The sequence below is a fragment of the Ambystoma mexicanum genome, chromosome 8, assembly GCF_040938575.1.
Source record: "Ambystoma mexicanum isolate Mex_15411 chromosome 8, UKY_AmexF1_1, whole genome shotgun sequence".
Classification (NCBI taxonomy): domain Eukaryota; kingdom Metazoa; phylum Chordata; class Amphibia; order Caudata; family Ambystomatidae; genus Ambystoma; species Ambystoma mexicanum.
This window is the reverse complement of record NC_090929.1, coordinates 540,712,909-540,727,403: the sequence shown is the minus strand read 5'-3', so window position 1 is coordinate 540,727,403 and position 14,495 is coordinate 540,712,909.

The following is a 14,495-nucleotide window of genomic DNA, read 5'->3' as shown; positions in this document are numbered from 1 at the left end:
CCGAACTACTGCTAGTTGGTTCCCCCTCCACCCTGAGGAGCAAATTGGATAACAAATATTCCACCTCCTCCATTGACAATATGCCCATCACTGTGTCACCCTCCATCAAAACACTAGGCGTTTACCTCGAACCAGACCTAACCATGGAGAGGCAGGTCAATGCCATAGCCTCCTCATCTGCCTATTATTCTAAACACATTAACGCAGTCAGACCATTCCTGTCTCAACAGAACTGTCTCTCCATCGCCAGGGCCATAATTGGCTCCAGGCTTGACTACTGCAATGCACTACTCATCGGTACTTCTGCCAAGAATGTCGCCAAACTCCAAATCGTTCAAAACAACGCACTTAGAGCCGCCACCGGCCACATGCGCAAAGAACACATTTCGGTACTTAGAAGACAGGTCCACTGGCTCCCAGTCAAGGAGAAGATCACATTCAAAGCCCTGTCTCTGACTCACAAGTGCCTTCACGACCTTACCCCCCCCCCTACTTGTCATGCAGAATCACCAAACCTGCCTCCCTTAGACCTTCCAGATCCCATTACTTCAACCTCCTTGCTGTCCCTAGAACCCACAACGCCCGAGCAGGCGGCTCCAGCTTCCCTGCAGTCACCCCACGACTCTGGAAAAGCTGCTCCTTGCACATGGAGTGCACTGCAGCAACATCGTCGGCATCGCTGTAGAAGGGCAGGCCTGCCTGACCCTGTCCCAAGAATGTGCCTGTATCCCGCATGCCGGGCGCCGCGCGGCACGACAACAAGGCTGAACCTCGTTTGCAGCAGATTTGAATTGGAAACATCTGCCGGTAGGCGGAGTCGCCGGTGGCCAGCCACGAAGGCCACACAAAGGCCCTGTTTTGCGCCTGTGTCCCCCATTCAATCCTGCTTCGCATAGGGCAGAGGGCAGGAGCCCCCCCATCCCTGAAGCTGCTCCTTGCACATGGAGTGCACTGCAGCAACATCGCCGGCATCGCTGTAGAATGGCAGGCCTGCCTGTCCCTGTCCCAAGAAGGTGCCTGACTCCCGCATGCCGGGCGCCGCGCGGCACGACCACGAGGCTGAACCTCGTTTGTAGCAGATTTGAATTGGAAACATCCGCCGGTAGGCGGAGTCACCGGTGGCCAGCCACGAAGGCCACACAAAGGCCCTCTTTTGTGCCTGTTCGGCGCATGGGAGGCGCGGCGTGGCCCACTCCTTTGTCCCTGCTTCCCAAAAATATCTCGCAAGGAACCTTGCTTTCCGCCATGATGGACCCACATAACCATGGTAAGCCTTGGGGATTTTTCTTGCACCTTTAGCAGGGAAACCAGAAATCTGTAAATTTGAGACTTATCTGCCACTCACTAACAAAGGGCCACTCTACAACCTTTGTTGCACTTCGGCAAGATGTGCTGATTTGCCCCTGCCCACTATCTTGCAGCTTATAAAGTACTAATGCATGAGGTTAGCCATGCCATAATGACCACTTTGCTTCACTAAGATCCTCCCCACCTGTGCTGAAACCAACCTCTACATAAGCTACCTATGGCTGCCCACTAAAGTACAATTGGGAGCCACACCGTGCTATCCCCTCGCCTAGCCAATGTCTTGGGTAACCTGCAAGCCTATGCTGATCTTTGCCCACTGTGCCTTTGTGTATTTTAGTCACTGCAGCCCACTGTGCCTCTGTGTAATTTAGTCATTGCCTATGCTGATCTATGCCCACTGTGCCTCTGTGTAACTTAGTCATTGCATATGCTGATCTATGCCCACTGTGCCTCTGTGTAATTTAGTCTTTGCCTATGCTGATATATGCCCACTGTGCCTTTGTGCAACTTAGTCATTGCCTATGCTGATCTATGCCCACTGTGCCTTTGTGCAACTTAGTCATTGCCCATGCTGATCTATGCCCACTGTGCCTTTGCACAACTTAGTCATTGCCTATGCTGATCTATGCCCACAGTGCCTTTGTGCAACTTAGTCATTGCCTATGCTGATCATTGCCCACTGTGCCTTTGTGTACTTTAGTCATTGCCTATGCTGATCTTTGCCCACTGTGCCTCTGTGTAATTTAGTCATGGCCTATGCTGATCTATGCCCACTGTGCCTTTGTGCAACTTAGTCATTGCCTATGCTGATCTATGCCCACTGTGCCTTTGTGCAACTTAGTCATTGCCTATGCTGATCTTTGCCCACTGTGCCTTTGTGCAACTTAGTCATTGCCTATGCTGATCTTTGCCCACTGTGCCTTTGTGCAACTTAGTCATTGCCTATGCTGATCTTTGTCCACTGTGACTTTGTGTATTTTAGTTACTGCAGCCCACTGTGCCTTTGTGTAATTCAGTTAATGCAGCTTACTGTGCTCATGCTATTTGAACCTTAGTCATTGTAGCTCACTGAGCCTATGCTACCTTCTGCCCATCTGAAGCTGCCTACCCATTCCACTGTGTTTACTGGAACTTAGTTCTACATCATGAGTAGCACACCTTGCAGCCTGCTATTGTACTTACTTCTAATTATCCTCCACCATAGAGAGGATAGTAGCTTCCCTACAGTGCTCATGAGACCCCTAAATAATTCTATCATGACCATCGTCTCTACCGACACCAGTATGGAACACCCGGGTCTGAGTCCCTCAACTGAGTTTCCTAGCAATGTAGTCTACTCCGTAGAGATTCCAGGCTGAGAGCTAGACTCTCGAAACTCCATGAGCCTCTGACTAGAACCCTACCTCCTACTAACAAAAGATCTAACACCAGAAGGCTAATACCGCCCATCTCAATAACAGGAGACTTCCTCCTACCTATACCAAAATTGAACCGTCTCATCCGATAGCACCCCCCCCTCAAAGGGTGATTAATAAATGCCAGATCCCTGACAGCACATGCTACAGACATCTGCGATTTGATAGTGCTCGATAACTTGGGCTTTATCGCTATTACAGAGTCTTGGCTGCATGACGCAGCAGGACCCATACTCTCCTTAGCTATCCCAGAAGACTTTACTATACTCAGGCAAGATTGAACCAATATGCGTGGTGGCGGTATTGCTATCATCGCAAAGACTAGCTTAGGTATGAGAATCTCACCTACAATAGCATCGGATTCATGTGAATCGCTTACCATTAAACTTCCACTAGCTAGCTCCCAAACATTGACTATCCACCTCATCTACAGACCACCTGGGACATTCGAGGATGATCTCCACAACTTACTCTCCAACAACATTAAAACCTCCTCCCAATTACTTGTCCTAGGGGACTTCAATTTGGGCTTCAATGACCCCTCAAACAAAAATGCCACCATCATTGGCAATTCCCTCTCCAATCTGGATATAACACAAAAAAACTCTAGAACCCACTCACAATAAAGGAAGAATCCTCGATTGGCTAGTAGACTACAACTGTACTGCCAACATCAAAGCCATTATCCCTCAACCTTGGACAGACCATTTCTTCCTGTCATTTGAATTATCCACCTCCACCAGCTCCTATCATGGCCCCGCCTTGCCTAACAAGAAATAAAAAGAGCATCACCAGAGATAAAGTGATCCCGGCCATTCTACCTACCCTCAACGGATTAGAGGATCATTTAGACCCAGAAACATTAGTCAATGAGTATAACAAAATTACGTTAACCACCCTGGACAACATCGCACCTCTGAAACTCAAAGTAAACCCAAATCTCACCTAAACAAATGGTTTACCCCTGAACTAAAGGATCTGCGACTACTTAAGAGGAACTGCGAAACAGCCTGGAGGCTTACCCCTTCAGTAGATCATAAAATGAAACTTACAGAAATCTCCTCCCAATGTAAAAAAGAAATCCATTTGGCCAAACAGAACTCTTTGAATAAGCCTATTTCCAACGCCAATTCAAGCATGAGGAAACTGTTCACCATCCTCAAGGAACTAGAGTCCCCCATTCCCATTCCGGATATATGCACCATAGGTAAAACTTGGTGCTCCGACATTCAGCAAGCCTTATCAAATAAAATGTCCTTACTCCAAACGAAAATAGCCAAAAAGAAAGCCTCCCTTACACAACCATCTAAGACCAACAACTCCAATATAGACCTTGCCCCAAAGGCTCAGGACCCAGCTATACGGTTCATGTTCTCTAAAACCTCTATTCTTGAGGTGGAGAAAGTCATCCTCTCTCTTAAACCGTCAAACTGCCAGGGCGATTCCTGCCCTGCCCAGCTTATAAAAGATGCTGCTAGGGATCTCTTCCCGTTTATTGCCAAACTTGTCAACTCCTCATTCACGTCCGGTACGGTGCCCACCAATCTAAAACAATCCTGGGTACAACCACTGCTCAAAAAGCAAACGCTAGACCCTCTTATACCCACAAACTACCATCCCATTACGACAGTCCCCTTCCTGCTTAAAATCTTGCATAAGATTGCCTATAATCAAATCCAAAGTTTTCTGGAAAAACATAAACTCTTAGGAGAGCGCCAATCAGGATTCCGTCCACAACACGACACAGACTGCTCTCATTGACCTAAAGGCACAAATAGATGAACTAAGAGATAAAGGAAAAATGGCTCTCCTCTTGCTGCTGGACCTCTCGGCGGCATTCGACCTCGTGGACCATGGGGTACTTTGCAGCCATTTAGACTCTGCCGCACATTTCTCCAGAGAGGCCATAACTTGGATTGAATCCTTTCTTAGTGACAGGACCATGAGGGTGTTCTCCCCATCGGCAGCGGCTGACCCAATCCCCATTCGGTGGGGAGTTCCTCAGGGCTCGTGTGTCTCCCCGACTCTTTACAACATATTCACTAAGCCCCTTTTTGATGATCTGGACCATCTCTGTATCACCTACACTAACTATGCAGATGATACCCAGATTCTCCTCCCACTTTACGGGGATTACAACAAGGATTTGGCCTTGGTGAATAGGGTGTATATCATCGTCCAGGCATGGATGGCAACCCACTGTCTATGCCTGAACGATGACAAAACAGAGTTGATCATCCTAGGGACACATTCTAACATTAAAAAACTTAGCCAGGACTATACCTCATTTGAAATTGATGGGAATATCATCAAGGTATCTAAAGATGTGAAGACGCTTGGCTGCTATCTGGATGCCACCCTCTCTTTCGACAAGCAGGTCATTGGCTTCGGCCACCGCCTACACATGCAAGCTCATTAGAGCAGGCAAGCACTTTCACTCTGACAACTGCCTTATCCTAGCGAGAGAACTATTCCTCTTGAGGCTTGACTATTGTAATGCCCTCTACATTGGAGCAAATAAATCCATCACCCACCAAATTCAAATTCTACAAAACAATGCCCTACGAGCCGCCCTCGGTGTGTCTAAAGGATCGCATATTTCAAAGATCAGGCGTCAAAACAACTGGCTGTCCACCCAAAACAAAATCCACTTAAAAGTAGCGTCCCTGGTTCACAAAGCCCTGAACAATGCCGCACCAATCTATCACTGTAATAAACTCACAAAAAGAAACCACACAATTACGTGCCAAAGAGAGCTCAGATAGCCAGAGACACACTTTGATCCACAACAGACAGGAAGATGGGTGGGTTTTAGTAGCACATGTTTTCACCCCTTTACCTTTCCTGTCGCAAAGTACTCTGGTTATGACCACCCGTATAACAGAAGATTGTTGGTGGGGACGTATGATTGGTTCCTTAAATTAGGCTTAGCCTGCACCAATCGCTGTGGCCCATTTGGCTTTAAAAGAGGGCTGAGCCCCTCTCTTAGCAGATCAACTGATGACTTTGAAAGGAGTAAGAATAATTACTCATTTGGACCCTGGCTGAAGGTACAGTCTGCCTTACAGCTTCCGCCAGTGAACAAAGGCCAGGATTTCCGAGGGGGAAGCAGGATCCCTCCCCTAAACATCTCCCAGGGAACATAGGGAGATACCAACCTCAGAGGACCTGTCCAGTAGCTCCAGAACCGGCACCCAGCCAGCACACAGCGTGCCCTTCTAGGTTCTGCCAGCAAGCTTCCTAGGTGGAAAGTGCCAGAGAGCCTCGGAAGAAAGGACAAGGCCGTTGCCAGCCAAAACTCTCCTCAGCTTTGGGCCGTCTGTCTTAAAGGACAACACGAGCCCAGCAAAGAAATTAGGAGTGCCACAACAAGCATCAACTAGCGTCCATCGGACATTTTCGAGGTAGTTGGGCCCTCGAACCGCGACTGGCTGCACCACTGACTGTTGTCACACTGCAGTCACTAAAGCCATCCGAGACGACTCAACCAGCTTTCCAGATCTGCCAACCAGCACAAAGACAGCGATTCTTGACCCTGAGCCACCGTGTAGGCCAGCCTGCAGTCATCCGTTCAGCCTTGCTTGCCGAACGGCCTGCTGCCTGATACCCGCAGCGGTCTATCGTCTTGAACTGTCACAGGAGTTGCAAAGCATCTTGGAACCGACTCGATGCTGTCGAGCATCAAGATCATCTCAAGCACCAGGTACACTGTGATTCTGTCCCCCTGGTCCTTCTCCGAAGGTGCCTAGGGACATTCACAACTTTTTGCTCACTTGGTGCTGAAACCAAATAACCTTGAACAGTTAAGACTGATTGCTTTGCTGACTACACTCCTGTCAGTATCCAGAGTGCATCCCTTTTCTTCGTGAATCCGACAACTCAGGGAACGGTAAGGAAGACGCCGGTCCTTGCCAACTTCTAAGCATTAAAAATGAGGCAAATACAAATAAAGGTTCGGGTATCACGCCGGTCCTTGCCAACTTCTAAGCATTAAAAATGAGGCAAATACAAATAAAGGTTCGAACATTTGGGAATTAATTTTAATTTTGTCGAAATCGAATGAATAGGAATTGGTAAAGAGGAAACCAACATTAATAAAAAAAAGTTACATCCATAACTACCAAATTTGCAAACAAAAGCTAGCACACAATAATTTCAATTGTGTATAAAGTCCAACATGGGACTATCCCTCCTGAAGATCTGTCATTCTAATGACAGTGAAACACGTGTAGAGGGTTCATTTATTTTGAGAAAATCAGAACATTTAATAAGTTTGACAACAAACAATAAAAAACTTTGGAAAAAATGACATGAGGACTTTTGTCTAAATTTATATTCACAGCAAAGCAGAAAAAACTACCAACGAATAGCGTGCACAAAATTGGGTTCTACTTATTAGCATTTATCAGTTTAATTTTCTGATCAGCCTCAGAACAAGAACCTAAGTGCAGCTGCTTCCTAAGTACAATAATTTCTAACAATTTTCCAGCACCAACAACTGTTAAAATCCTCAGAGTTCGCCATATGTTGTAAAAATGCTGCTTTTGGACTTTCACCTTTCCTTCGTGAAACTGTCTGTCCTCTGTGTTCCTTTGTCCTCTGTGTTCCTTTACAGGGTGGATTGTATTTTGTAGTGTGCAAACTGTCTGTTGTAATAATAATAATGTAAATATGTGTATACAACCTTGACTGAACAGTCCCTTTTATCATTGGGTAATTGTATTTTCGCTGTGTTGCAACTAGCCAATGATCCAAGACCTTGCAGAGATAAGCCTGCCGTAACGCCTATGTTACCAAAATTGTACAAGGAGGTTAATAATGAACCTGTGTTTTCAATCTGTTCTAATCCCTTCTGGTGTACTAGAGGCGTGGGAATGATTGGTTTAGAAACCGATATTCATCCGTGCACCACTGGTGCCCCGGAAGTTGATTCCTCACAAGCGTACCATTCGTAAAAGCAAAGTCTTATCTACATTGCTTTTACATGTAGCAAACATTGCCCAGCCACGTTAAACATGTAGAAACAGGGCACACTTCATCGAATGCTACTTCTACACACTGAGGAGCATTGCACCTCCAACAAGAATCTCTGTCTTTCCTAATGTTCCATATTTAATAAAATGAAACATAAATAACACTTGTTATTACAAAGCAGCAACTGATTTTGCAGAGTTTGTTTTATGTAAATGATTTATATGCCTGGCCTCTTCTTCGTGTGGCTGTCATTTAATAGTAAATGCTCAGATCAACTGATTAGATGGCTCAGTGGGTTTACATGCTGCATCCCGCATCTGTGTTTTAAAAGTGTTCAGTTTGAGCAGATGCTCTCTGCCTGCTAGTCCTTACAATTATTTTTGTAAGGTAATTATTTTTAGGTACGTATTCTGCAGGAAGTGAGAGCCGGGTACCTCTGCTTAGTGAACTAATTTCAACTGAAACTTGGTGGATTTCGCAACGATGATATAGGCAATCACGTGCCGATACAAATATGCATTGAATCACTTTTTGCTCCAATGATCGATCAGTGAGCCATCGTGTTTGAGAGAAAGTGTTTTGACCAATTTTCCAATTTAAATATCTCACGCGCCTTATAATCCTTCTGAATTCAGGCAGGGAAACTCATCCTTTCGTCCTTATGAGGATGGACAAATTTGTACAATTGTGCTAAGGTTAATTGTTATTTCTGTAAACCCAAAGGGATAATTCATTCATCCCACCACCTGACTAGTAGCCTCTAGGCTATGTACAGACCTTTGGTAGAAGTGTTGGATTCTGCCCTGCCAGTTGAAAACCCTTACTGACCCCTATCATCTGAAATGAGCCGTTGTCAGAATCTGAGCTTGCAATTAAAACTCCATCACAACCTAAATGTTGAATTTGCCTCTTGTAAATAGCACCAAACAGGCAGCTAACTGTCCTTTCAACATGTTAGCTGAAACTTTTAACCATGCCACTCGAATTCTAAAAATGTATGTTCTAACACTAACAATAACATACAAATTCAGGTAGCTGGGAGTTTACTGCAAGTGTTTTGCCTATAACTACTTGATAACTTTTGAAGCAGCACGTGGCAGAGGATGTGTTCCAGACAGCAACTTTCTTCCGTTCCATCATCCATGGAAGCACAATGTGCAACATCATGGTGGTTGCCACAACATTAATATTGGTGATGTCCCAAGCCACCTCTTCGGAAACTAGAGTAAAGTTTAGGTGATCGAAAATGCCCCAACATTGTTCACTAAAATGGCAACTTCCAAATCATGCAGGACCTTATTTACGGAAGGGTAAACTTTGCAACCTTTGCTGAAATCTAAGTATGCTTGTGTGTATGCATGCATGTGATGTGAAGGACTGTGTGTCTTATCTGTGTGCATATTATTTTATGAATCTCCAAAATGTGTGGCTTTAGAAAAGGTTGCTCTGCAGGGCGACACCTTCCAATCCCTTAAATTGGTAATGCACAACTGTTGAATCTTAGGTGAAACTTTTGTGTAGCCATCAAAGATACGATCCAGGATGTCGCGGGTCAACTGTATGTGGACGGTAACAAAAGCCTAACCATCACCAAAAACAGTATATAGTCGAAAAAGAATACAGGACTCAGCGCCATCAAGATATTTATATATATTTTATATCTTATTCCTTTGTTAAACATCAAACGTTGAGCCCATATGCGATAACATGTTTCGTCTCTGCTGAGCCTTTTTCAAATCCGGGCTAAATATAATTTTCAATTACATCCCCAACACATTATTATATGCGATGAGCACAAAGAAACACAACATCCCATGAGCCAAAAATCATTCAAATATATAACATTTTTAAAAGACCATTGCCCCGGCATTCAAGCATCATGCCTAACAATGTACATCATAACGTACTGAAAATGTGTGCCAAAATTAGACAGAAAAACAAGGATGGGCGTAGGGAAGGATTCATGGGTGTAGAAAGAAACAGACACATATCATGTTATATTATTAAATATGAGCAATACATAAAAGGACAAAACAAAGAGAAAAGTAAATCAAATCATTAATCTTAATACATCGAATTATAAATGCTGTAATCACATTATTCCAATGACCCATAAAAAGGTCCAGAAGTTTATGCAAACTAGTCTGATATCCTTACCCGAAATTAGATGTAACCAATTCGTAGGACTAATGTCCATGTAGTAATAACGGGGTATGATCCCCAGTGACAATCTAAAACAGGATGAAGATAAGGACAAGGATATAGTGTGGTATTTTACGCCCCAAAGTGCACTTCTCAAATGTTGGTCGTTCTTTAACATTGTACTAGTTCCTGGTCTAAATTGCATCTATAAGAATACCTCTGAATTCAAAGATGAGCATAACTATTATCACATGCACAAATATTCCTTTACCCGTTACAAACGATCAGATTAGCCAATGTAATCCACAAACCAACGCTGTATATCGGTGTGGTTCAGGAAATACATACTGTAACAATATAACTATGCCTGAGACGAAAGCACTGGATTCATATGGCTTTCTTTATTCCATGCCGTATACCATAATCTGCTATTGATGAAAGCATTTAAACGAACAGCAACAAAAGTATGCTTAGCTTTTAAAAATGTTATATATATGAATGATTTTTGGCTCATGGGATGTTGTGTTTCTTTGTGCTCATCGCATATAATAATGTGTTGGGGATGTAATTGAAAATTATATTTAGCCCGGATTTGAAAAAGGCTCAGCAGAGCCGAAACATGTTATTGTATATGGGCTCAACGTTTGATGTTTAACAAAGGAATAAGATATAAAATATATATATATCTTGATGGCGCCGAGTCCTGTATTCTTTTTGACTATATAATGTTATTTTATGAGTTCAGTTTGAGTGGCTGCATGTTATTTGTATTTATTTATTTATATAGCGCGCCTGGCCCGAAGGTATCTGGGCGCATTTCTTCAGGTTACAAGGAATACAGATAACATTAGAGGCATGCCACAATGAAGTCTACTTACAGGGTATATACAAGTACTTACACAGGTGAAGGTCAGCTCATAACCAGTACACATTACAGAGTAGTTATACAATAGTTACAGAATGAAGGTCGAGACGCAGGGCCGGCTGAACAGCCAGTCAAGTAACTAGCAAGCAATGTTAGTTGTTACCCTCAGTGGGGTAGATGTGTGCCTTGCGAATCCTGCTCAAGGAGCCATGTTTTGGTTTTACTTTTGAAAGCATGGTAAAATGGTTCAGATCTGAGTGGACTGGGGAGTGAGTTTCATAATTTGGAGGCGAGAACTGGATCGCTGGACCCCCCTGCTTTCTGGAGCTTTAACCTCGGCAGTGAAAGGCAGTGTGCCTGGGCAGATCTCAGACGGGGGATGGAAGTATGAGGTGTGAAACGGTTCGCCAAGTATACTGGGGCCTGGTTAGCAATGTTAATGTGTGCGATTGAATTTGTGAATGAATGATAATGTGTGTGAAGGAGCAGCGAGGGTTGGAGTTTGAGAGGAGAATGAAGAACGAGCTGCCGGCCAATCATGTATTTCATTTAGTTCTTGTTTAATCACAAAACCTAAGTAAATTTACATCCCCAGTGCATGGATTGGGTGTCATTCATTTTTATGAAAATCTGGTTGGCGCTATTGTTAAATTGGTGAAGTGCTGACCATGGGAGTGTCTGGTTCTTTATTTCTAATGCACATGTTACTAATTGTGACCATGCCTATATAATTTCTTTCTGTTTATTTTGGCTGTTTTGTCATGGAATCAAAAGTACTTTAACATACTTTTTCTTTTTTTTTATAGAGGAGAATCTCTGAATATACTTAGAGGTGGCTTGTTCCTTGGTGCTCCTAAACACTTTATTCAGTACAAAAGCTGAATGCTTGTGGTCTTCATTGTATTATGCTGAGCACGCTTCACTTCATGTTGGCAATGTTTTGTGTCCTTAAAATGTGCAAAGTTGAAAATCTGTTGCACCTTCACTACATTTTGTGGATATCACTGCACAACTGAATAAATTTAATAATCTAACAGTTTTCTCCTCCTCTGTGCATTTAAACTGGCAAAGTGAATTGCCTTAAGGATAAAGAACATGACAAACATTTTAGAACACGTTGCACCAATGTCAGGTGGTAATCCCAGTTTGTAACCACATCTGAAGTTCCTGAACATGTTTTCTGATGTAGCTACAAATTTGTTTTACACAAGAAGAATACTGGCACATATTGTGAGCCTAGGCATCATGGAACTGCTCTTGTGTGCTATTGGTGACCTGGCATCTGTTAGAATTGTTCGTGTTATCCTACAAACTGATGGTAAATTGTATGGCTTTTTTCGTAATTGTTTTCCAAAAATGGTGCTATTAAAAAATATTCTCGTTTAACTCATGTTTAAAAATAATTCTGGGAGGCAGAAGCCCTCACTCCTCCTTGCTCTGGGTGTTGACATTTTCCAAGATGTTTGGATCCAAGACAGTTTGTTGGTAAGGGGAGCATTATCTTGCTGTGACCAGTGGGTGGTACCTACATCATTGCAGAGCCTGGTTTTGAACCATGCCCTTGATGCAGCCACTGCATGTCCTAGTGGGCTTCACACATTTCAAATCTTGCATGAGGTTGCCTACTGGCCGCATATGGGCCAGGACCTTGACACTCACCTAAAGGGTGGTGGCTTGTGTGTGCTCAACTTCAACCCATTTCACTCGCACACAGAGCTTCCCTACAAAAGAGTGGAATGGCACTGCTTTTGCCAGATTTGCAAGTCAATTAAAATCGGGCCTATGATTCGCTTCTCTAGAGGAAACAAGTACATGTTGACTGTGACCTGCTTGTTCACAAAGTGGGTAGAATGTCTTCCAGCCTGGAAATCTAAGGCGGAGACAGCTGCTGCCCTAATAATCAACCACATCTTCTCTTGTTTCGGCCTCCCGCAAAGGATTGAGTCGGATTGATGAAGCCATTGAACAGAATCCAAGTGATTTGCCCGCGGCTGAAAGTACCGCGGGCAAAACGTTTGCATGAGAAAGGTGCGAACTACCAAAAGTTTGCATCTTTCTCATGTGAACACACTTAAATTCACACACCCACACACACAATACACCCATAACACCCCCTCCACCCACACCCTTAGCACACCCCCACCCCCAACATAAACAAACCCCACTTACCTTCATCTTCACACTGGTTCCCTGCAGTGCCAGTTCCCTTTCACTTCCGTGATCTGGAACCAGCGCTGCAGGGTCCTTTTCTTTTCTTTTTTAACAGAAGGCTGCGGGGGTGTCCCCCGCAGCTCCTGCTCACTATACCATAAAGTATAGTGAGCGGGGCGATGCGGGAGACACCCCTGCAGCCCCCGTTCCTTTTTTTTCTTTTTTTTCCTTTTTTTTTAAATGGAAGGCTGTGGGCCAGCCCCCGCTCACTATACCATAAAGTATAGTGAGTGGGGCGCTGCGGGGGACACCCCCGCAGCCCCTGTTTTTTTTTTAAGAATGCTACCACCAAAGGTTCAAACTTTTGGTGTTCGAACCTTTGGTGGTAGCATTTTTAGAACTTTTAGTTGATGCGACCATTATTATTAGGGAAAATCGTCCTAAAACATTGAACAGTGAGGTGATTGTGAAGATGTGGGAGTAAAAAGAAAGCTCCACATTGCCTACCACTTGGCCTCAAGCAGGGGGTTAGAGAGAGAGATACAAAACAATTGTGAGTATCTTGACGTTCGTAGCAGACTCTGGACCCAGTTGGGATATCCGATTATCACTTGTCCTGATGGCTATAAGGTCTACACCATCTTCTGCAACAAAGATGTCTACATTTGAGCTCATGATCATACAAAAAATTGTGTTACCTCAGCATCTGCTCTACAAAACTCTGGAGCAGATGCTGATAAATGCATCCACTACTCATGGGCACATTGAAAAGTTAAGGAAGCACCTCCAGCACACGTTTGCCTATGCTGAGCGCAATTTAGAAAAATCAGCTGGTGGAATTAAGACCCATTATGATCTAAAGACCACCAAGAAAGAGTATGAAGTAGGGGACAAGGTTTACCTGTACAATTTTCAAAGGAATGGGACCATGGAGCGGAAGTTTCTCCTGTCTTGGTGTGGTTCCTTTGAAGTTGTAGATAGAATATCCGCTGTTGCCTCCAAGATTCGTACTCCAAAAAGAGTATGGACAGAAGAAATATGGGTCCACATCAATCGGTTGAAAGGCTGTCATCCCAGACCAGCGTTAGGATTGGTTGAGGAGCCAAATGAAAGTCGAGCAGAGGAACCATCTGAGGAATGAAAGGATAAAAAATCGGATAAAAAAGACCTGTGTGTATGTATATATATATATATATATATAAGAACAAAAAAAGAAGAAAATGAAAGCGGAATACCGCTTCCTGGACGGCACTCTTCCTCAATCATAAAAATCCCCCAGATACGTCAAAAAAGGATCTCCATCAAACGTCCTTTATTTGTTAAGTACAGTGGACAAGTTGCTCAGGAGAGAACTAAAACAACTACGCGTTTCACCCAAACGGGCTTCGTCTGGTTGTAAACATAAATGACAGGCTTCTCATTTAAACACTTGTGCATACGAGAAAAGAGTCCTTCTTTGCTTTCCCTTGAGTTTCCCTCTCAGACCTAATGCGTGTTTCTCTGAGTGACATCTTGGAATGGTAAAAGGTATATACATATATATTTTACATCCAATGTGTTGCTTTTAAAGATGTTACAAAATACCAACCAAGATACTCATAGGCTAATATATTATCCCCATATCAATCGTATTTTTAATT